This window comes from Cupressus sempervirens, chromosome 5, assembly GCF_028749045.1.
Source record: "Cupressus sempervirens isolate cs-2001-9-10 chromosome 5, ASM2874904v1, whole genome shotgun sequence".
NCBI lineage: Eukaryota > Viridiplantae > Streptophyta > Pinopsida > Cupressales > Cupressaceae > Cupressus > Cupressus sempervirens.
The window spans coordinates 779,911,573-779,935,330 of NC_143122.1; the positions used below are offsets into that span (position 1 = coordinate 779,911,573).

The 23,758-nt window shown below is 33.4% G+C and overlaps 1 long non-coding RNA gene across 1 annotated transcript; it reads left to right on the forward strand.

Annotated features, from left to right (window-relative positions):
- Positions 1-14,720: 14,720 nt before the first annotated feature.
- LOC149558259 (uncharacterized) lies at positions 14,721-20,625 on the forward strand. Its single transcript, XR_016365005.1, has 2 exons — positions 14,721-19,892; positions 20,267-20,625. It is a non-coding gene; the product is annotated as an uncharacterized LOC149558259 (long non-coding RNA).
- The last annotated feature ends 3,133 nt before the right edge of the window (positions 20,626-23,758 follow it).

Consider the following 23,758-nt stretch of genomic DNA (forward strand, 5'->3'; position numbering starts at 1 on the left):
AAAGTGACAACAATTTTGAAGGCTTGGATGTGAAGATTTTGGATTGCTGGCTAGATGGTTTGGTTCTAAATGATATGGATGAGCTAAAATGCTTAAGGGGAGGGCTAAAGATGGCTGGCTTTCCTACAAAGATGACTCCAAAGTGAAGCTTATGCAAGAAGATGTGGAGAAACAAGGGGGTCTAATCATAGAAATCATGCCTAGTTGGTAAGGCATAAGCATTGTTAACTCCTGGATGTTGGCTAAATTTGATAGTGCGATCTAACTAGGCTTCTTAAAGGGCTTTGTCGGTAGCTTTGTCTTCTACTTTGTGGAGTTTGGCAATTCGAGGGCTTGGTGTTATTTTCTTTCTCTTGGCTGAAAGTTCTTGGTATGCTTGAGATGGCTTGAGTTTGACTTTGTGAAACTTTTGTTTGGGTTTGGGTTGTTCCAACATAAATTCCTAAATCTGCTTGGCTTTGAGAGATCTTGATTGTTTTGCTTCGACTCGTTCGACTTCTAGAATAGGCAATGACTATGGTAAGTGTGCCCTAAGCTAGGATCAACCAAGTTTGGCAAACATTCATTCAACAAAATAAAAAATTAAGCAATAGATAGGAACAACCAGATAGAAGTCTGTGATTCTTAGAATGTGATACTTGTGCCAAGGAGTGTGTATGTTCTACAAATGTTTCAATCAGTCACTTCAAACACATTAACATCCTAGATGGTTGTCTGCAAGGCTGACAGTTGGTTTAGCTAGGGAGTCCTCGATATACCCAAGGCACATGAGGCCCAAATTTGTAGATGAAACCAAAAAGATGTCACACAACCGAGAGGAGCGGTAACCCACTTCTCCTCTTTCACTTCTCAAGGGTATAAAGTTCCTTAAGGCTTAGCCCGAGTGACAAAATCTTGATCCCAAGAGAGGTGTCTTTCGATTCACCTCCTAATTCTTATACTCTGCCGAAACGCTGGAGTTGAGGTCGTCCCAAGGGGTGATGAAATCCCCAAGAAGGCCTCCTAAAAAATTTAAACAAGATTTTGGATCCTAATTTTATGCACCCAAGATGGCCTCGAAAGACGACAAGGGGAGAGAAGACTTGGATGATCTTGGGCTAAAAGACATAATTCTTTTCCAACTGACGCTTATGTTTTCTGATCTAGACTTTGCAAGCACTCATGTTTAAGATGCAAATGTTCAATTCCAACTTGAAATGCGCCAACAAAAGTAAAATCGATCGAAGAATGCAAGCAAGAAGAAGAGTTAGGATCAACAAAAAGAAAACTTGCGCACCCGGAGGCCCTCCATGTCAAGTTCTGATTGATTTTTTTTAAGGCATTCAAGATTGAGTGTGAGTTTATTTTAAGCCCGAAACAAAGATGTGTGAAACTTGATTTCAAGCGCGCACCTGGAGGCCCTCCACGTCAAGATTTGTTCAAATTTTAATGCCCAAATGAATTGTTAGCGAGCCTAATGTGCATTCAAAGAATTTTCTAAGTTAGAAAAACTAATAAAAACACAAGTAAGTGAAGTTTGATATTTGTGGAGCACTTAACACCCTCTTAGGTGGACCCATCCCCATAGATGGTGCTGAGATTGCAACCAATGGTTAAATTGATGGGTGATTAAAGAGGGTGAGTCCAACTACAAACTCACTTAGGGCGTCTTTATTTTGTTTTTATAATTTAGGAAGTTTCTAGAATGTAGATTCTTTTTATGCCCAAAAATTGAAGTGTGAGATATTGTATTGATTCATTGATCCCTTGCATTCAAGATTGAGATTGTTTGTTTGAAGCACGCATTCCAAGAAAGGTTGATTTTAATTCATGACATTCAAGATTATGTTTGAGCAACATTCATTCAAAGGAAAAATGTTTAAACATTCAAGTTCATTTTAGCAACATGCATTCAAAGACAAGTGTTTAAACATTCAAGTTCATTTTTCAAGCGCATTAAAACCATATAAAGAGAACCTACAAAAAAACATGATTAGTGGTTTCATATGTGCTCCAACCTACAATAGCTACAAAAAGCCAATTTGATTAGTAACCCAAAAATCTCAAAATTTGAAGCTTAACTATGGGAAAAATAAAATCAACTTTTTTTTGTTCTTTTTCCTAGGTGTAAAAATGCTTAAAATAACCTCTACTCTATGGAACCACCAAAAGTTAAAATTTGATTTATACTCGTTTTTTTAAAAAAAAAACTACAAAGTGCAGAAACAAAGATGTTAAAACAAAATGCAACAAAGATAGGCGGAGACGACAGTTCATCAGGCGCAGACGCCAAACTGCGGACACGCTGATCTGTGTAGACGCTGATCTGCGAAGACGCTGATTTGTGGAGATGGTAGAGAAAGAGGCGTAGATGACAGTTCAAGTTGGTGGTGGCAGAGACGACAGTTTAGGTTGGCGGCGGTGGAGATGACAGATTATTTGGCAGAGACGATAGTTGAGGTTGTAGAGATGACAAAATAGCTGGCGGAGACGACAGTTTGTAGGCGCAGACTCCAATCCGCGCAGACGACAGTTGAGGTAGCAAAGACGACAGAATGGTTGGCGGAGATGATAGTTTGCAAGCGCAGACACTAATCTGCAGAGACGACACTACGCGAAAAGAACTGAAACGCGTGAATTTTTCTAGAATTTTTTAAAAAAAATTTTTGAGTTTTTTAGAGGGCATGTCTTCTTCCTAAGTGCGCCTTTCAACCTGCAAAAATAAGGAAAACACCCTACAACCTACTCACACAACAACAAGCATTAGAGGGTTAGTTTATAAAAGCAACATGTAGATTGAAATGGATAAATAAATGACCCATAGTGGGGTCCCACCAGGCGTGCCAAAATGTAGAACAAGATTTAGTGTGCAAAGAACATTAACAATAAGAGAAACATTCAAAAACTAAAACTAAATTCACATATATGCTTAGACAAAGAAAGCAAACAAGAAATGCAAACCTCAAAAGAGAAAACACTCCATGTTTCCTTGATTTTGTAGATGTGTCCTTTGATGTGGATGTACGCTCAATTGCTTGCCCAATTGCTTCAATGGTGGAGATGGGTAATGGAAAATTGGTAGCCTTGTGAGCTCTCAATTTGGCATTATAAGGTTAAGATTGATGACTTTGGTTCTCAAAATAGCATGGTAACTTTAGCTCAAGGATTGTGATGAAATGGATTGGGAGGGGATTCAATTTATAGGCCAAGAGGTAGAGGGATGGATGGCTTAGATGCAAGGATGGAGAGATGGTTAAGGAGGGCTAAGATGCACTCAAAGGGGAGCACATGGATTGTGCTTGTTTAGCACCAATGGGAAGGTGACACTTGTCACAAGGAAGATGAGTGTGAAAAGATAGGATAAGGGGTTGGTTAAAGGCATGATGAGGGAGATTGAGTATGAAAGAGGGATGTAAGAGTCATGAGTGGGCTTGTAAGAGTCTTTTATGGTTTGTAAGAGCACTCATGGCTTGGTGGTTGGGATATTTTGGAGAGGGGATTTTGATTTGGTTTAGGAAAGTCTTAAACTTGTTTAGGGAATGTGACAACATTAGGGGGTGGATTAGGCTTGGGTTTAGGATTAGATTAAGGATGTTAGAGATGTGCAAGTGGATGGCATTAATGAGGGTGGGTGAGTTAGTGGCTAAGCTTGGTTAGTATGGGTGGATGGGGTGGATTAGGCTAAATGGAGGATTAGGGATAGGTTAGGGGTTTTTAGATTTGAGGATTTTATTTATCAAATAGATTTATTTAATAAATGGGGATTTTTTGGAATTAGATAGGAGAAAAGGATTTAATTGATAAATAATAGATTATTTGATTTATCAATTTAGGACTATAGATGATTAATTAAATTAATCAGCTAGGGGATGGCAAAGGATTAATTAAATAGGAATTTAATTAATGATGCCTTTAGAGATAACTAAATAGGATCACTAAAGTGGTGTAATCAAATTTAGGTGTCTATAGTCACGAGCATGGATGAGAAACTATGTATCCTGCTCATTGAGGTCTGCATGGCATATGAACTAGAGGAGCTTTAATTTGTCAATGTCACTAGGAGGTCGTCTATATTCATTAGAGATAATATAAAATTCTTCAATGCATGGCCAAAAATGGAGGCTAGTATTAGTTTCTTATTGAGATGGAGAGGATTTTGTGAAGACCCTAACAAGGCCCAGTTGATCAACTTTCTATAAGCGTTTGAAGCCTATGTCAAGCCAGATATCAATTTTGATGATCTGGGTAGATTGGAATTCGCACTGCCTAATTTTATCAAGTCTAGTAGAAAGCTTACATTGTATGTGTTTCCACCGAGGTCAACAATAGATGATGCAAACAAAACCAAGGACATAGTCATGGTTTGTTGGAAGAAAGAGGAGGAGGCTCAGTGTTAAAAATGCCTTGTGGTGGCCCAAGTTTTTAGCTTACTATGTTTATCTTAGTCTTTTTAGGTTTAGGTTTAATTTTATCAAATTAGTAGTATAGAATTAGCTATGGCCCTAAGAGAGGCCCTTTTTAGTATTTCCTTACATTTCCTCATCTGGATACAACATTTGTTGTATCTAGACTCCTTATAAGTATAGTTGATATAGTATAAGGATATATGGTTAGTTTAAAGGTAGCCTGAATCCAACATGGATGGAATCCTATATTTTGGCATTTTGGGTATGAGCCAGAATCTTGTTAGTATGGATAATACAGATGGTTTAATGAACAAATGTTTTATAAATGTACAAATGGTTTTATTAATAAACAAATGGTTTAGTTATTATTGAAGAGCATTGACCTGCTAGTTCTATGGTTTTTTCTCAGCAATTAATCATAAAGGAGGCCAAGTTAAAGTATCAAGATGCTTTGTAGTTGTGAGGAATCTATATATAAATTTGGGTTTGTATGCCTATGTCTTGAATGTAGACTTGAGATTAATGTTTTTTCCTTTCCCTTCATCTCTCTTGTTTGAGTCTGCGCTTCATTTTGCATTAAGTAGAGCTATCATCAATTTGGAAATTTGAATGATTTCAAGTTGGCAAATAGTATTTTTGATAGTTTAGTATTTCTCCTTTCATAGTCACATTATATGATAATTAGCAAATGGAATAATGAGTATCTTAGCCTATTTGTCACATCCCAATTTTTGACCTAATTTGAAATATAGCCGTTGAGGTTCACATGAAGTTAGTTGATAGTTAAATTGGTTATAATCCTATGAAGTGGTAAGATAGTTAGTCGTTATAATTTCAAATGAAGATAACATGCTAGTTGATCATTAATCATGAATTCATGGAATTGAGAAGATAGTTAACCATTGTGATTATTTATAATTAAATAATTTATTATGATAATATAATTTAACTATGGAGAATTTCCTTGTAGGAAGCATGTTGAAGGGGTGGAAGCATTGTCAGAAAAGAATTAGGCAAGAGCATCACCATCATTGGGCAAATGGGTTAAGGACCTAGCAACTTGAAAACAAGATACATTTGTGGGACCCACATGAGATATTTAAATAAATAATTTAATTAAAATAATTGAATTATAAAACATACTTCGAAAGAAGTTAAATAATCTTTCATCATATACATACATATAAATATAAAAATGAAATTGCACTATTAAATTATAATAATTTAACTAAGTGTTGTCACCTCATTAATATATTTACATGTGCTTATGTAAATAATAATATTCAAGATATAATAAAATTTGAATTATAATATTCAAACTATAATCTTCCAACTGTATTCTTTCCATTTTAATATTCTTGCTTTTGACCGATTAACACTTGGCATGATAAATCAATTTAATATTTGGCAATTCAAATTGTCTTAATCTTTCCAACTTCTCTTCCAACATTTTTAATTTTCTTTTACCTCTCTTTTTCCAATTGATTCAATGCTTGGAATTCAAATGGGAAAATAATCTTTTTTGTAATTAGTGGGAGCCAAGGAGTCATGTTGCTCTTCATTTAAGGAAGCTGTGAGAGGAGCCATACTGATTATTATTCCATTTTTTTATACATTTCTGAATTTCTTCTCTCCTTTTTATTGTCTACTACATTTCCCAATTTAAGCCGAGTATATTCATTACCAGCCGAAGCATTCTTTCTGACTACATAGCCAACATTACTTTGTTCTCCCTTACTACTTCAACATTTGAAATTTGAAATCAAGTCTCTACTAGCAGGCGAAACAAATGGCCAATAAGAGTTCTAGCTCAAGACGAGAGGAGCCACGTCCAGAAAAACCTCAAGCACAACCCCAAGTCATGAATTATATATGCATTCATATTTCTTATTTCCTTCTTTTTTTAAATATAAGTCCAGTTGCAACCAACTACACATTGCTAGGACTGTGAATAATACAATATTTGCATTCATAATTCCTCCTTTTCTAAAGTATAAGTTCAACTGCAACTGGCTATATATTGTCAGGACTGTGAATAAAATAATACATTTATTTGTATATCATAAGCCTTCCTTTTTGAAGTCCGAAACAACCAACTATACATTGTTTAAATACAAAATACCTTGATGTTAATCTCTTGCATTTCATAGAGTTTCATTGTAGATCTTATTTTTTATCTCTGTGATTGAAATATCATTTATGAAACCAAATGGTAGCTAAAAGAGTTTAAAATGATTTTATGAACCATCATCAATAACCATGCTATTATAACTCCCAAAACAAAGAACACAATGCTTTTAGAATATTTAACACTTAGGTTCACCAAGCGATGAAGCCATGAAATGGTGAAGAGGTGTAAATAAAAAAAAGAATGATTACAATCTTACAAACACCAAGGAATTAACTGGCAAGATGCCATAGAATTGGTGAAGAGATGTAAATAATAACAAGGTGATCATAAACTTTCAGACACCTAGGATTCACTTGGGCATAAAAGCCAATGAATGGTGAAGAGGTGGAAATAAACCTACAAATATAATAATGAAATTAGATTGGAATAATGAAACACTTAATGACTCATGCATGACCCTATTAATTGTAATCTTCTGCTATCAAGTCGAGGGTGTGGTTAGATACCAGGTTGCTTAGTGGATGACAAGATGGTCCCTGTTTATTCTGGGTAGGGAGGGCCTTTCTTGTTAGAGATTGTGTGGGGATAGAGTTGTAGTCCGTGGTTGGGTGGTTAAGCCCTTGACAATGTTTCACCTTGCCCCAAGTTGTTGGATGTACAACAGATAGAGATAAACTATGCATTCAATTGTTTATCAGAAACAAGTATTTTTACTTTTATGATGTATTTGCATGGCTAAGGTAAGATTAATTGAGTTTTTTTACATTTAATTGTGAGAGATAGTTTTATCTAGCGAATTGTTATCTTTTATGTATATGAATAATAAATATGAGCATATCTTCTAATCTTGAGTTATTGCCTAAGTTAAGCAATCAGAAGGAAATGAATGATATAGTGTTATCAAAAGCCCAAAATGATTTAGTGGTATTCAAAGCCCTAATCGATTCAGTGGTATCTAAAGCCCTAATTGATCTAGTGGTAATTGAAGCCCTAAGTGATATAGTGGTTTATGAAGCCCTAAAAGATCCAATGGTAATTGATGCCTTAATGGTTATAGTGGTATGTGATGCCCTAATTTTATATAGTGGTATTTAATGTTAATCATCATTTGATATTGGATGGAAGTTGTTATATGATCTTGTTATAGCAGTATTTGTGGACTAATCTAGGTGATTGCAGAAGCATCCCTACAATATTTTTCTTGATTCAAATTCCATGGTATGTGGATTTTAATCTCTATAGTAGATTCATTAATGATGTTTTAAATTCTTAGTTAGAAAATTTTGTTTAACTGATTTTAACAGTTAATCTCATTCACATGAACATGACTGATATAACTGTCTTCCTATGAAATTGAAGTAATACCAATATTTCTTGGATATGTTAGTTGTTAATTAAGACCTGGGAAAATAGGATGTTACACTATTAATCTAGTTAATTTTACCAAGATGGTTTCTTTAGTTAAGCTAAGTGGAGATTTTGAATATTTAATACATCCTAAGTATAAAACAGTTAAAAGCATAATATAAAAGTCTTTTGATAAATCTTAGAATAGCTTAGGATACTTATTACTTATCAATGTTTTGTATACTTTTGGTAAATGCCTAGTATTTGATAGAGTGAATGTATGGAATTTAACTGTCAATACTTATTGCTTTAACATTTAATATGTATTTTGAGGTGTGATTAACTCAAACTAAGAATGAATTAGAATCACTTCTTAAGAGTTTTGATAAGAAGAGTTTAACAGGTTGTTGTTTGGTAGTTATCATTTCCTCTTTTCCCCTTTTACATGGATTTTGAATACTAATCCCCTATTGGAAGATAGTTTTTTTTTGTCATGTAGATGCTTGGTAGAGCATTTCTTCATGGCTGGACTTTCGATGCACTTTGGTGGAACCTTGCCTTTTCTAGCACTTAGTTTTCCTTTTCATTGGAACTTTCTTTGTAATAAACTATTTTAATATCACATATAAACATGATTACTAGAGCTTCATTCATACTAGGGTATGCTCCTTTTAAATCTGTATAATATTGGACTTTGGTTCCGGACAAGACTAGAGGTTTTCTTTCTCCATTCTATCCTACCATTACCCATTTGGACAAAGTAATCTTTAATTTCTTATTTATTAATCTAATATAATACAAAGGCTTCAACCGTTTACCAATTTAGGAAAAAAATTTAGGCAAGAGCCTACAACACAACAGTTAAATTGTGAGCCTCTTATGTGGGAGGTCTTGGGTTCAAATCTACTGAGTTTATTAAATAATAATAATTAATAATAATAAAAACACATAATAATAATTAATCTTGGCTTTAGCCTCTTATCGATAAAAAAATTTAATAGCTAAAGTTTTTGGGGTTAGGGCTAGGATTATGTTTTAGGGCTTAGATTGTCATTAGAATTAGGATAATGGTTAGAGTGGGTATTATTATCAGTATCATGTTGTAATTATAGTTGGGATTAGGGTTTTGATAATGGTAGGATAAGAATTTGGGTTTACCCAATAGTTAGAGTTAGAATTAGATTTAGAGTATGGATTATGATCTTATTTAGGATTAGGGTTTAATATTTGAGTCATAGTTAGGGTTGGAATTAGGTTTACATCATGGTTAGTATTATAATTAGGAATGGATTAGTGTTGGGCTTATATATTAGATTGGGGTTAGATCTAGGAATATAGTTCATTTTATGGTTTGAGTTAGGGCTTTTATTAGGACTTGGGTTAGCATTTTGTTTAGGATTAAAATTATAATTACAATTATGGCTTAATTTTAATGATAAATTTTAAGATTTAGATCTTTGGTAATTGATTAGCTTTCTAACTAAGAGGTTGTTATAATTTCTTTGTTTACTTGTCACTTTTATGTTCACACCTATCTTGCACAAACATTATTAACTAAATAGTATGTCAACTTACCTTATGAATTGTAAAAAAAAGATCCAATTGTTTTTTTTTTTTTAAATTCTTCTTTCCTCTAGGGGAGAGGACCCAATAGTGGAGTGGGGTCCAATAGTGGATCACCCTATGGTGAACATAGATTCCAATCTTCCAACACATTTTTACTATATATTGTAATTAATTGATCTATTTGTAAATAAAAAAAAATTTAAATGTTGATAAAAAATACACCAATACTTGAACACATGAAAACTTATAAATGTTATAGAAAAAATAAACAAATGAATTCATTAATGAGTGAAATAAATAACTTTTTGTATCAAACAAAATATCATAGCTATCTAATATATGTATGTCGCTCAAAACATAATATGCTCACTTAAATAAACATTGATATCTTAGTGTACACATACTATTCTTATGTGTACAACTATTGGGGTAGCAATGTATATGCATAAAGTAAACCATATCAATAATATGTATCATCACAAATATAAAAGGTGAATACCAATAAATGCCTTATATTTTCTCATAAAATGTGTGAGATTGTCAAAAAAAAAATTAGTGTCCAACTAATGGTCCCTATGTGTTGGATATAGGTTGTATTTTATATAATAATGTGTTATTTTTATAACAACAAATAATCTTTTTATGTTAAAGTATTTGTCCTTTTGTGTTATATATAACAAATATTTATGATTAAGTATAACTATTTGGTCCATTTAAGTTGCATATATGTTACATTTCATATAGTTATACAATACTTTATTAACAACAAATGATAATTTTAAATTCAATTAGTAGAGATTTTTAGATTAACCTTTGGTCGAATGTTCAAAAAGTCATTTTTTAGACACATTCCACTAGGTGCACTATTTTAACGAGTTGCATGATGAGTCAAACCTTCAAACCTTACTTGTAGGTAGTTCAATGTCCATTTTACATTTTCAAAAAAAAACAAAAGTCTTACGACATCCCGTATAGTGACTACATGTTGACGAAGTTAACCCTCACTACTACTCGTTCCTCTCCCCCTAATTAACCTTCAAAATATCTCTTCGAACGTCCCCATTGCACCATAAGGTGGATTGCCAGTTCGTAGCAATCCAAACCTCTTCCACTAAACATATTGTAGACAACCGTCTGCAATTTTACATCATCGGCAGCAAAACCCTAATAAGTATTTATTTATGTAACCCAAGCGTCCAATATTATATCTTTGCCAGGACTTCGGTTTTCGATAGAGGGCGGCGTACTTCAGCGTCTTGGAGGCCAAATACATCTCGACCATGTCTGCTATTTGCGCTAAAATTCAATATTTGTAAATCTGAATGTGCGCTAACCCTTTACAAGTTTGGTTGAGAGTTAGAGTCGTGTTCATTTCATTTTCAAATTTAACCTGCTGTTATAATCAAGGAGATTGGAACATGGCTCAATTTCTTGAGAGTTCCCATTTTCATTACACCAATACCCATGACACTTTTTATGCCATTCGTGTTTTTTGTAAGCGTTTTGTTTACTCAAGAACATTATTAAATCTGTGTATGCTCCTAGAGAGTTCTTCTTGTTGTGGTATGCCGTGCCCTTTCTTGTAAGGCACAGGAAGAGGAACTAATATATGTCGACAGTTAACTTCAATTTCTGTGCTGTAATGTCCTCTATCATATCTTAATTTAGTCTGCCCTAGCATTTCTAAAGGAGGCTTGGATTAAGGATTTGGTTTAGATCCACAATCTAGGTTAGTCTTCAATAGATACTTAAGGATATATTCTAACATTTTACAAAGAGAATTCTGATGATCATTACAACCCTAATGTACATTAGATTCTATGAAGGTTTCTAAAAGAACCCTTTTCGTTAATTTGCACCTGGGAGATCATAGAAGCTGCATTGAGACGATCAATCAAATCCAGGAGTTTGTAAATGGCGCCATCCATTTGGCCTTCCAGCCCCACTTGAAGTTAACACTACTTGAACGGGCCTTTACGCTAGTGGCCCTCCTTGTATGCTCCCCTATCCTCCATAATGGTTACGTACTTACATACACATACACACATACATACACCTACCTACACACTCATATATACATATACATATACATAGACACACACTCATATAGATATATATATTTATGAATTTGTAATTTGTATTAACTTGAGTGTGGATTGATCTTCTTCAGTGTCTGTCCTCTTGTCAAGCCCATCTCTTTCTTCTTATACCTATAAATGTTTGAGGGCTATACCGGTGCAGCTGGAAGGGATTGATCCTTCCGAGGAGACACGCCTCTTAAATGGTCACCACCCATCATTAATTAATGTGGTCCAATTAGTGTGCTGGTCAACCACTAGCTGAGTAAGATTATTAGCTGAGTAAGATTAACAATAATTAATTATTTAATGTGTTATTTCCGTTGACCTGCTTATTTTACTTCTCTTATGGGCATGGCAAAAATTGGTTGTTATCCCTTCACCAATTGTTGCTGCTTGGAATCAATGTCGAAAAGTGTTAGTTTAATATGCTTCCTTATGCTCTAGCAGATTGCTGATTTTATACTGCTTTTCCTTGTTGGATGATCCATATTTGGAGATATCTTCAATATTTTATATATTTTAATTGCTGACATCTCCCAATCAAATTTTATCTTGGTTGCCTTTATAATAGAATCAGAACTGTTGATGCATATCTATCCCATATATTTATCTTTGTCATTTGCTGCATTCTGTATTAGTTTATTAAATCACTGAAATGGTGGATTTGAAGAGAACTTTGACCAGCTTCTGTTGATTGATGCAAAGGTAATTTGTTTATACTTCCTTAACAGAATAGTTGAGGAGGTATTAGGTTGGGACATGACAGCCTGGCCTTCCCCAAAATTTCTTGTCAAGCAATGGTTGAGTGGTCATGGAATGTAATTTGTAGTCCACCTTTTGCTGCACTATATTATCATAATTTATAGATTCGGATTATAACATATATGTTTTCTCCTTCAGTTTGAAATGTTATAAGTAATAGTTGGAAATTGGAAAGATTCAATTTAAGACAAGTTTTCTCTCACAGTATCAGTGTGAAAGTCAGGACTTTACCAGCATCATTTAAACTGATAAAGACTGATTTGGTTTGTCTAACCATTGCACAGTTTTATACATATATCATATTTCTTTTACCGAAAGTAGGTAATTGAATTTTCCATATGCTTAGGAGCATGGCACATATTGGTGACCTTAATGTTCTCTGAAATTATCACTCTCAAGTTTCTTGTATAGCTAATCCAAAAGTTTAAGGCATAATATCAAGTGCTATTCTCCTTTTGAAGAATACATAATTCATAAAGTATTCATCATAAAAACATTATTTATTCCAATAATTCTCCTTTTCTGTATATTCTCCTTGCTTCTCTAGAATCTCTATTTTTACAAAACATTCTGTCTGCTTGTTTGAGTTGCTTGTTCTTTATGCACACTCATCTTCTGCTTTGCTACTCTGTAATGGTCTTGAGCACGATTCTATTATCAAACACCAAATGCTTTAAGAGATTGAAATAAACTAGAGCATAGCTCTGATATTATTGAAAATAAAAATGCAAACACTGGACATATCATTTAAAACTTTAATATGCATTAGTCTTTGGGAATATAATCAAATCCCTAGTCAATGTTATCCCTAGTCTATGTTACCCACAATAAAGAAATGGCATGTATCAATTGGGATAATCATATGCAATTCTGGCTTCCCCTAAATAAAATAGCTGAAAATTGATCTGGTATCAAATATAGATGTGCAGGTTGAGAGAGGGAACAATATTGCTGATGGTTGATCTCCACTGAGTTAAGTGCCTCTGATATTTGCCTGGTGTGGCAAAGTATTGGTTATTGCTTGGCTTAGTTTTGGTGGATCCTTAAATAGTTGTCTGTGACCATGGAACTGAATGAGCACCTGAAAAGCATGCAACCTCTGCAGTTAATGAGTGCCTGGAAAAAGTGACGGCACTTGAAGATTACATGGAGAGAACTGGGCTCGATCAGAGTAACCTGTTTTGCTGTTTTCCTGCCATGTGAAAATCTCCGTAATTGCCACTTGATTGGCTGAAGGAAAACTATGATCTGAAACCAAGCAAAATGTGTAAGCAAACTTTGAAAAGAGATGTAGTGATGTGAAATGCTGAATAGACAATCATAAGACAAATTCGTTTAGTCTGAAGCTACACACCAGGTTGAGTATTCCCGTCTGAGCAGCTATGCCTCCAAAGCAGATGAATAGATTGTTCTCGAAATTTGATGTGTCCAAAACAATTTTTTTTACTTATCTTTATACCCGCAAGGATGCCAGACCCAAGGGTGTTGGCCACAAGGAAATAAATAAAATTCAAATTAATTGTTCATTAAGTAGGTCACCAAGCCAAGATAGGTGTACCGAAAAATCTCATTTAATATTTATTGATTATTATAGTGTTGAGAAACACTTTTATCTGGAGCTCAGGTCAGCGTAGAATATTTTGGGACATTACAATCCATGTCTCTAAATGGTTGCTTGTCGTCAAGTCCCTCCCATGTAGTGTCTTTTAGTAGGCAAGTTCTTCCATTTCGCCAAATACTCCAGAAATACCTTGCTCCTCTAACGCTTCTCTCTTGTGTCCAACACAGTCTCAGGTTCAAGAGTGAGTTTGCCTTCCTCATTGAGGGGTGGCAACTCCATAGATGGTGTGATCTGTTGTCACTTGTCCCAAAGCTTTTTTATGCATGAAATGTGAAAATAGTGTGAATTCTGCTCTCCTAGAGGAAACTCGAGCACACGGGAAAGTTCTCCGACCTTCCTTGTGGTCCTGAATGGGCTATAGAACCTTGGCTTCAACTTGTCCACTCCGTTCCCCTTGAGGGACGACTGTCTATAGTGTCAAAGGCCTTAAATAAAACACATCATAAGTCTCAAAGACCCTCTTATCCTACACTGATCCACATACAGTTCTTGCTGATTTGGGTATGATGCAGATTCTCTTTCAAGGAGTTCACAATGTCAACATTCTGCTGTACCAGATCCCTAGCACCTGGAAGTTTTCTGTCAGCAAGAATCAAATTCCATTGAGATAACTTTATAACCATAGAGTGCTTTGAAATGGGAAATTCTGATGGACATGTGGTGTGGTGTACTAGCAAAACTCATCTAAGTGTAGCCATTTCACCCAAGCTGATTGATGCCCTGTAACATAGTTTTCCAAGTATCCTTCAATCTATTTGTTTATGATTTCTGTATGTCCATCTTTTTAGTGGTTATAGCTAGTGTTTGGAGTTGCTCTATGTGGGTCAAACAAAAGAGTTCTTGCCAAATCATGCTGATGAACCTGATGTCCCTGTCACTCACAATGTTTTTTGGCAACCCATGGAGTATAAAAACATCAATGACCTATTCTACTTTTGTGCGTGAGATACTCTTGAACCTCACAAGGTGAAAAATAGTTTGGAACTTGAACCCAAGAGTCCATATGCCCTACAGCTGTGAACAGAATGTTCGTCTTTGTGAATGGGTTAAATAATTTATATAGTTACATGAAGTTCTCAATTCTGCGTCGAATTGCTTTTCAGTTGGATGATAAATCGATAAATGTATGTATATGTGAACACTGTAAATGATTGATTGTGTTCTTTCAGTTTCAGTGATGCATGAATTTTTGCTAATCAAATTGTGGACGTATGATGAATTAGTATCCAATATTTGATGAGTGATTGTTATTGATATTTGATGACTTATCATTTATTTATCACTTGATTGGTGTTTGCTGATGCATAGTTACTAATTTCCAGTTGATTGATAAATTTCTTAACTGCGACTTGAAGGAAATGATATTTCAATGAGAATGTTGATCGACGAGTAGTTGCCATTATATTATGTATACCTGCTGTTACAAAGAATTGCACCTTAGGAGATTGTGGACTCAGCTGTCTTCTGAAACATGGGATCATTGTCAGGTTGTGGATGACCTAAGATTAGGATGAAGCTTCATAAAGGCTGTTTCCCTTGATATACCTAAAAAAAGTAACCGGATTCAAGATTCAGACTCAAAATTCATCCATTTTTTTTTGGGTTCGTCTGTACAAAAATATATGTTTGTGTTTGTGTGTGCACAACAAATAAGTCCATACACCACTCTGCTAATGGTACAGCAACATAGCAAAATGCACCACCATATTCAGTCCAATAGGATATTAATTGCATCATTTAGCCATACATACAACATGATGCACTTGTTTGGTCACATGCATGGGACATATGAAGGGGACAGTTTGAGAATGAAAGGAATTGTCAAAAGATAACTGCAATTATCTGAATTTTTATTTTGCATTGGTTATAGGATTTTAAACCAGGCTAGACCAAAAGTTGAGATTTCAATTTGAAGCCCTGGTTTCAATGATTTCAGTGCTTTTTTAAAGAAGTTCCTTTATAATTGTCAATTTGGAGTTCCTTTATTAGCGAGTTTTCATTTTCATTCATAAATGCATAAATGACTATAAATCATCTATTTTGGTCTTTTATGGTTACTCTTAAGGTTGGAAGGAATCAAACAGAGCAAATTAGGCAAAAAAATGTTAAAGACACATTAAAAATTCTTTTTAAAAAGTCTTCAGATCAAATTTGGCCCGGGCTCGGCCACTACTGGGCAACAAATTTTTCAAAATTCGCACCAAATTTTGCTCGGTACCCTCTGACAGAATTTGCGGCGAATCTATGGCTTTATAGGCGAATTTGGGGATAATTTAATAAGCAGACTTTTTACAGAATTGAACCAGACTTTAAAGGTTGCTGGAGAAAATCTGGTAACTTCGGATAAATGCATTGATAAATAGGTTTAGGGTTTGAGTGGGCCATTATTTTATACTGCTCGGTTTTTGCATTAGAAATCAGTTGTATTTGACCTTGACTTCCATTTTTTCCCTTATGTTGAATTTCACAGATTTTGCAAAGACCTATCAAAGTATCATTCCTTTTATTCCTCTAACATCAGGATGTATTTCATCAGATTTTTAAAAAGGAAGCTTTTATCTAACTGAAGAAAAACTATCAGCATCTATTGCTTCTTTGGTATCAGTATCAGTGCCCTGACCTGTAAAAGTTAGGCGATGAACATATTTTAAAAGTAACGATTCTCAAAAAACTTTTATATTAACTCCACTATCAGACTTACAAAATACTCTGATACCAATTTATTTGACATAGCTCTTACGGTGATCATTACAGACATTTACAAATAAAGTTACACTGTGGATTGATTTCATTGATGTGCTGTCTTAACACTGAGTTTGTGGGTCTGGTTTCTGATGTCTCAGTGGAACTGGAGACGGAGCATACTTTATGCCATATACTCAGTATGCAGACCCGAAGACCTTCCTGACTCTTTGGTACACCTACCCTTTTAGATGTTGGACCTTAGACTCTCAACTCTATGGGGACTGATATTCTTCACACACTTTTGCTTAGCTATGATAAATGAGGACACCTTTTATAGAACAATCCCTCACTATTTCCCAAAACTAGTAAAAGAGTGCTTTCTAACCTGTCAAAGAATGCATGACACGTAGTATTGCACTAAGAATTAAATTAATCTAAATGACTCTTTTCTGGATGAAATGCCCACTGCGTGCTGTATCTCTTGCTTGGTGGACTTCAATATCTCATGATTGAGAAAAGTTTACTGACAAACATGTGGGACTGCTACATGGGGAGCATTGGTTTACCACCGAAAGCAGATATGGGAAAACTTTTTGATCATGTGATGTCTAACGCATCTCCACAATAAGGTGGTGGACTTGGCCCTTCTACTGTGGTGTGGACTACTGTTAGTTTTCTTTTTGGGACTTGATTTATCTGTGAGGTTAACAGTCCTAACACCTAGATTGATTCGGATTCAGAGTCATATTCCTCTGGATTGCATTTTTGAGGAGGTGTTGCAGGATCTAGTTGTTTCCACATAATTCATTGAAAATAGCTGACACAAGGAATATTGCTTTGTAATGGATGAAGTCGGTCAAATGGTTCTAAACTTCTAAGTAATGTTTGGTGTAGACCTATGTCGGAATTTGATTGCGCCAAACTTGCCATAGCCATTGTTGAGGAGTGAGTTTAGTGGAACATTCCCATTGTTGAGGATCAAAATTATCCAGAAAACATTAATTGATTACATCATTCCTGGCTGATTCAAATGTGATGGTAAACAATTTGGAGTTGCAGCTGTGTCTGCTAGGGAATTTTAAGTCTTCATGAGGATATGGTCCTCTAACGAATTAATCCACATGTACCATGTTTTCTCTGATCCAAGCCTTGGCAAATATAGGTGGCATTAGCGATAGCAATTGGCCATATTCTCACTTTAACGAATGTTTCAAAGCTTTCTCTTTCTCGAACCCTATACCTTTCACTTAAGTGCTGCATAATTTCATCATATGCATCTTGAGGGACATTTTTTTTTTGAGAATTCCTAGTTTGCTTAAATTTCTCCTGGCTTCAAAGAATTTGAGTATTTGGTGTTCATAATTTCAAATAATATATGTTCTTAGGTAAATTGAGGTTTGTTTTAAAGCTTAGATGTACCCTTATTGACTGCAATAAAGCTATTGGATCTCCAAGGGCAGTCATGATGTCTCCTCGAGAAAATTAAAAAACCTTTGAGAAACTGTATGCATTTCCAAAAACAGTGATTGGGTTTGATGGATCAGTCACATATTTCTGAAATAACAGTGATTGAATCTAATGGGACAATCAATACATTCTATGGTAGGGAACGCTCTTAAAAACTTTGAATGCCTCTATTATAAACCTCTCTGTTCTGTGCAATACCATGTCTCACGAAAACAGTGATCTCACTGTTGAGAACAATCAGTGGCCTTGAAGGGAGTCAATAAAACCCTCTTAACAGCGAAATCATACTTCAAAACAACAAATCTTATGGAACATAATTGGAACTTCAAGGAGAGTCATAATACCTCGTTAAGAACAGTTAAAGAACCTTTGGAAAAGTGTATTAATTTCCAAAAAGATTTGTTAATTTTGATGCAGCAGTTGCATATTTCTGAAATAGCGGTGTATCTATTTAATGGGACAATCAATACATTCTATGGCAGTGAGCACTTTTCAAAACTGTGATTACCTCTATTATAAATATCTCTTTTCTGTGTAATACCACGTCTCATAAAACAGTGATATTGCTGACAAGAACAATCGATGGCCTTGAAGGGAGTGAATGAAACCATGTTGACAGCATTAATATCTTCTCTCTCCTACTTAAAAAGTGGCGTTGGCTTTGTAGTCTGCTGTTTATTGAATGGACATGTTTTTTTTTAACTGCTATTTTTTTTACCTTAGCCTTCATTTTTTCCCTGTTTGCTAGCTCTCAGGAAAAGCATGAGCATCATTAGCATCCTTTGCCCTAACTACCAATCTCGACCATTAGTTCACTCTCACTCAATGGGAGTTGTCCGATTAGACTAAAGCAAAGAGAATTGAACTTTACTTTGCCCTCCAAACTTTTCTGTTGTGAAAATAACATGCACTACATTTTGACAAAGTCAAAAAAAATATGGCCAAGGGCAAATCATATATGGAAGATGGAATAGTTAAAAAGAAATATTGGCAACTTCCTTTAAATGCTTGTAAGCTGTCCCATATGATCTTTAAAAGCTTGTTACCAACTCGAGTTCTCTTACAGAAACTACTTAATGCCTTAAAGCAAAAAGTAGGTAACAATACCAAAATTTATTACTGGGCAGCTATTCCATGCTTGCAAGAAGTTATCCATTCAATAAAATCTTCTTTTTAATGCTCTTCTGAAATCAGTATCATAAAATTTATTACTTATCGGTGTGAATGATACAATTTTGAATTAGGCAGTTTTTAAATTTATTTGTGTATGTTTTGTTTGCATGTTTTTGTGTTTAGCATTACCCTAAAATTCTCTCCAGCATACTTCAATGCACTGGAAGCAAGACATTATAGGTTTAATGTTATTCTGTTCCAAACATAATGCCAGGTTTGTTACAAATTGCAAACTAACAGGATCTCATGCTTTGTTTATTGGCACCTTGCAATAAATAGATGCAAGATGCATTCATTTTTACTATCTTAATTGAAATTTAATTTTGGTTTGTAAACTTCCTAGAAATGGGGGAAGAGTATGGTCAGCTTTTGAAGAGAATAGGAATCAAAGAATTTTGTAAAAAAGGTGAGATATATTGAACGCTTGGTCTTCTAACATGATTGAGCTTTCAAAGAACCTTCATAAGGTTGAGATTGCACTATCTACAATTGAATCAGAAAATCAGGAATTGAATAAAAGAAACAAGGAACTAGAGGAGCTCCTCAAGGTTACAATGCCAGAAGAGGTGTGTACAAGATTTACTGCCGAGGAATAAGAATGTAATGAAGCAGGGAAGCTGGAAGAGCATTTAGATGTGTCTTCACAACTTCGTAAAAAGAGAAGGTCTGAGCAGGTGGGCAGAATCTAAATTCAAATGACTTTTTATCTTCTTGTGATAAGCTAAAATTCAACTGTGACATTTTATTAATGAATGCAGTGACTGCACAAATCTCAAACAAATGATAGGTAGAAGATTTAGTAGGTATATTTGTTCGATAAAAATACCATTCTTTTAAATTATTGCATTTATCATCATACATTGATAAATTATACAATTATTTAATTATTAGTTGAATTTTGCACGGTTGGCATTCACCTTTTTAGTCTGTTTAGCAAAATGAACATCTGATTTTTTTATGGTAGCTCTTTTCAGGACTGTGAAAAAGTTTAGGCATTTGTTATATAATTTAATTTTTTCTGATCTCATATCGTTCTTTTTTTCTACAGGCTGGATTAAAGTTGTAGAGCAAGGGTCATCTCGGTAGCTTTCTTTATTTTTATTCTTATGTACATAAGATGAGTCATTGACAAAGTTAATTTGCCACTTAACTATGCAAAGGGTTTTATATGATTAAACTTTATATGACACATATCATCAATGTGTTTGATATTAATGGTGTTGGGATAAATAATGTTCATACCTATAAATCTCGTTGTAATTTTGTCTTCGATACATGAGGTTCACATAAGATTTGTCAACTTTGTATTTGTTGAATTGGTTAACTGGTCATTAAGATGAAAGTCAATCTGAAATATTACTAAGTTAGATTAGTTCTAGCAATATAATATGATAATAATTTTAAATATTCCAATGATATAATTACATATTTTTTTTCATATGTAGCATATATATTATGAATTGTGAAAAGATTATTTCTGTAATAAGTTATGATCTTTATTGAATATTAATATAAATAGCAATATTTATGAGTTAATATATATTAGGCTCTTGGGTGTGGTTATGTGTAAGACATAATATTTTTTGATTTGTTTCAAGAAATTATTTGTATAAGGTTTTTTGATTGCACAGAACTAATTTTTTAAATATAGTATGTTGAAATTTATTATTGTTGAGTTTTGGTATGTGATTCGTCCATTCAAAAGGTTCACATTTTTACCATGGGATACTTGTACATTATATAGATTTATTGACATTACAATTCTAAATGAAGGTGTTGGAAGAAAAAAAATGTGTTACAGTCAGAAAGTGTAATGCCTATCCCTGGTTGACTTTTTTGTTGTATTGCAGGATTCTTCTAGGACAGTTTTCTAATTGAATTTTATGATTATCAGTACTTAGTTATTGGATTGTTTAGATCTTATTTCATGCTTAGTTGAGTAATTTGATGAGTTAATTAGTTATTCAGTTATTTAATGTGTTTATGTTTATTATTACACACACACACACACACACACACACACACACACACACACACACACACACACACACACATGTTTAGTTAGTGATATCAGTTGCCTCATGATGATTAAGTTAGATAAATGATTTATATGTAGTTATATGGTTACTTACCCCATACTTGCATGTGTACGATGCACTTGTCTGTTTTAGTTTATGTATGACTTTTTTGAGGTGGTTTGGGAAGGGAATATATATACATATATGTTCAATTAGTGATATCAGTTATCTCATGATGATTAAGTTAGATAAATGATTTATGTGTAGTTAGTCAGGATCTATACGATGCACCACTTCTTGCCATTGTTTGTTTAGTTTAGATTATATGTGTATGCACATGTTTGAATTTTATGCAGATTGCATGTACCAGACATTGACTTTTTTGAATTGCCAAGATGAGCTTACCCTATCATTGTATTTTAATGGTACAAGTGGAGAGATAACTCTCGAGTCAAAATCTTAAACCCTACGCCATTTGTAATAGAAAGTAGGTCAAGTATCTGAGTTAGTTTAATGAAAATTTTATAAAAAAAATTTGTATTTAATTAATTGAGAAATTAATAAAATCAAAAGATTTGATTAAAGTTCTAAATTTGGCGTATTTATATTTATCTGATTTAATAATAATTTATATAGAAGTTTAATTTTAATAATATTTTAAATATTATTATTAGTTAAATTAATAAATATATTATTTAAAATGTCTTGAAAGTATTAATTTAATAAAATTCATTTTAATTAAATTGCATAAAGTGTGTGCTTGAAAATTTAAAATATAATACAATAATTAATGACAGTTTTTGCATGATTGCATGATTAAAGCCTTGATTTGGGGGAAAATTTTGATTAAGGAAATCATAGCACTTTTATAGATACACAAGTTTGGATGAGCCAATTTTTGAAAAGAGAGTTTTCAAAAGAAAAGACAATTTTTGCTTGTTTGTGCAGTATTTACTCATTCTTCAAATTTGTTTGTAAATCTATTTTTGAAATGAAGATTGAAACCCTTGTCTGGTTTATTTATTGTTTTTCGTTTTGGATATCCTTTGTAAATGAATTTAATATCTGAAACCCATGGGTGTTAAATTTAGTATTTCATAATTGTATGTTTTGGGGTTTTCGAAATTAGATTTCTTGGGAATTGGGATGAGGGTTTGTAAAATAAATCGAAATTAAAAAATGCAATATTTGATTGGTTAATTGTATTTTTCTATTTTTGAAAAGTTTATATTTTTAGCAGGTTTTCATTTTTAGGAAGTTTCTATTTTTAGCATGTTTCTAATTTTGCAAAGTTTTCATTTTTAGCAGGTTTATGTTTTTGGAATTTTAAAATAAAATTTAGCAGGTTTTCATTTTTGGAAAGTTTTTATTTTTAGCAGGTTTCCATTATTGGAAAGTTTCCATTTTTAGCAGGTTTATGTTTTTAGAAAGTTTTCATTTTTAGTAGGTATCTGTTTTTAGTAGGTTTTCATTTTGGAAAAGTTTCTAGCTTTAGCAGGTTTCCATTTCAGAAAAGTTTTTCCAAAGTGTAATAATATAAACTTATTTTGGTAATAATTGATTATTATTATTAATTTTAATTAGTATTGTTAAAGTTTTAACTATAATTATTTGAAAATTTGATTTATTACTTTATTATTTAAATATAATTTTAAAGTGAATTGAAAATTAAAAAAATTAATTGGGAGAATTAATATTTTCTTTTATAAGCGTGGATGTGTTTATATGGTTCAAATATTTGAAAATGATTTGTAATACTAGAGAAATTTTATTATTCGAAAACTTTGGTAATTATAATACTTTGAGAAGACAAAAATGTGAACCCTGATTGTAATTGAAAACTCTATAAACTGTAATAGTTGGAAATGAGAACTGAAATCCTGTTTGTATACTAAAATCTTATGTATGAAGAAAACCTAACAAACTATAAAAAAAAAATGTTTAAAAGACTGATGAGATGTGTGTGGTTTTACATTTGGGGTTTTATGTTTGAACAACTTTTTATGATTTGTTGAGACTCGTGTGGACTAAAAAACTTTAGTGAATCTGTTATACTTGAAAATGAAAATAGAAACTTGAAAATGAAAATAAAAACTTGAAAATCTATAAGTGAAAAATTGAACTTTAGTGTTTTCAAACCCTAATGAATTATGAAATTCACTTTTGTATATATTTTATGTGATGTGTGTTTTACTGGTGTTGGGGTTTCGGGGTTGACTTAGCTTTAACCAAATCATGATGTTTACCAAAGGCCTGAGAGTTTTGTTATGTGATGATCTTATGTACACAATTTTTTTCACCTAACCATGGTGATGTGTCATGTGTGTGTTATGATGATTTGATCATATGTTTTGATGTGCTTTCCAGTTTTCTTGTGTACAACTGAAGTGAATGGTGTGATTTTTCTAATATAACCTTTTTTGAGTCTTCAATCAGTTATCTTTGGATTGTTTGCCAGTTGCTTGTATAGGACTGAGGTGATATTGTGATTTGTTTTTTTATGGTGATGTCATGTTTTGACA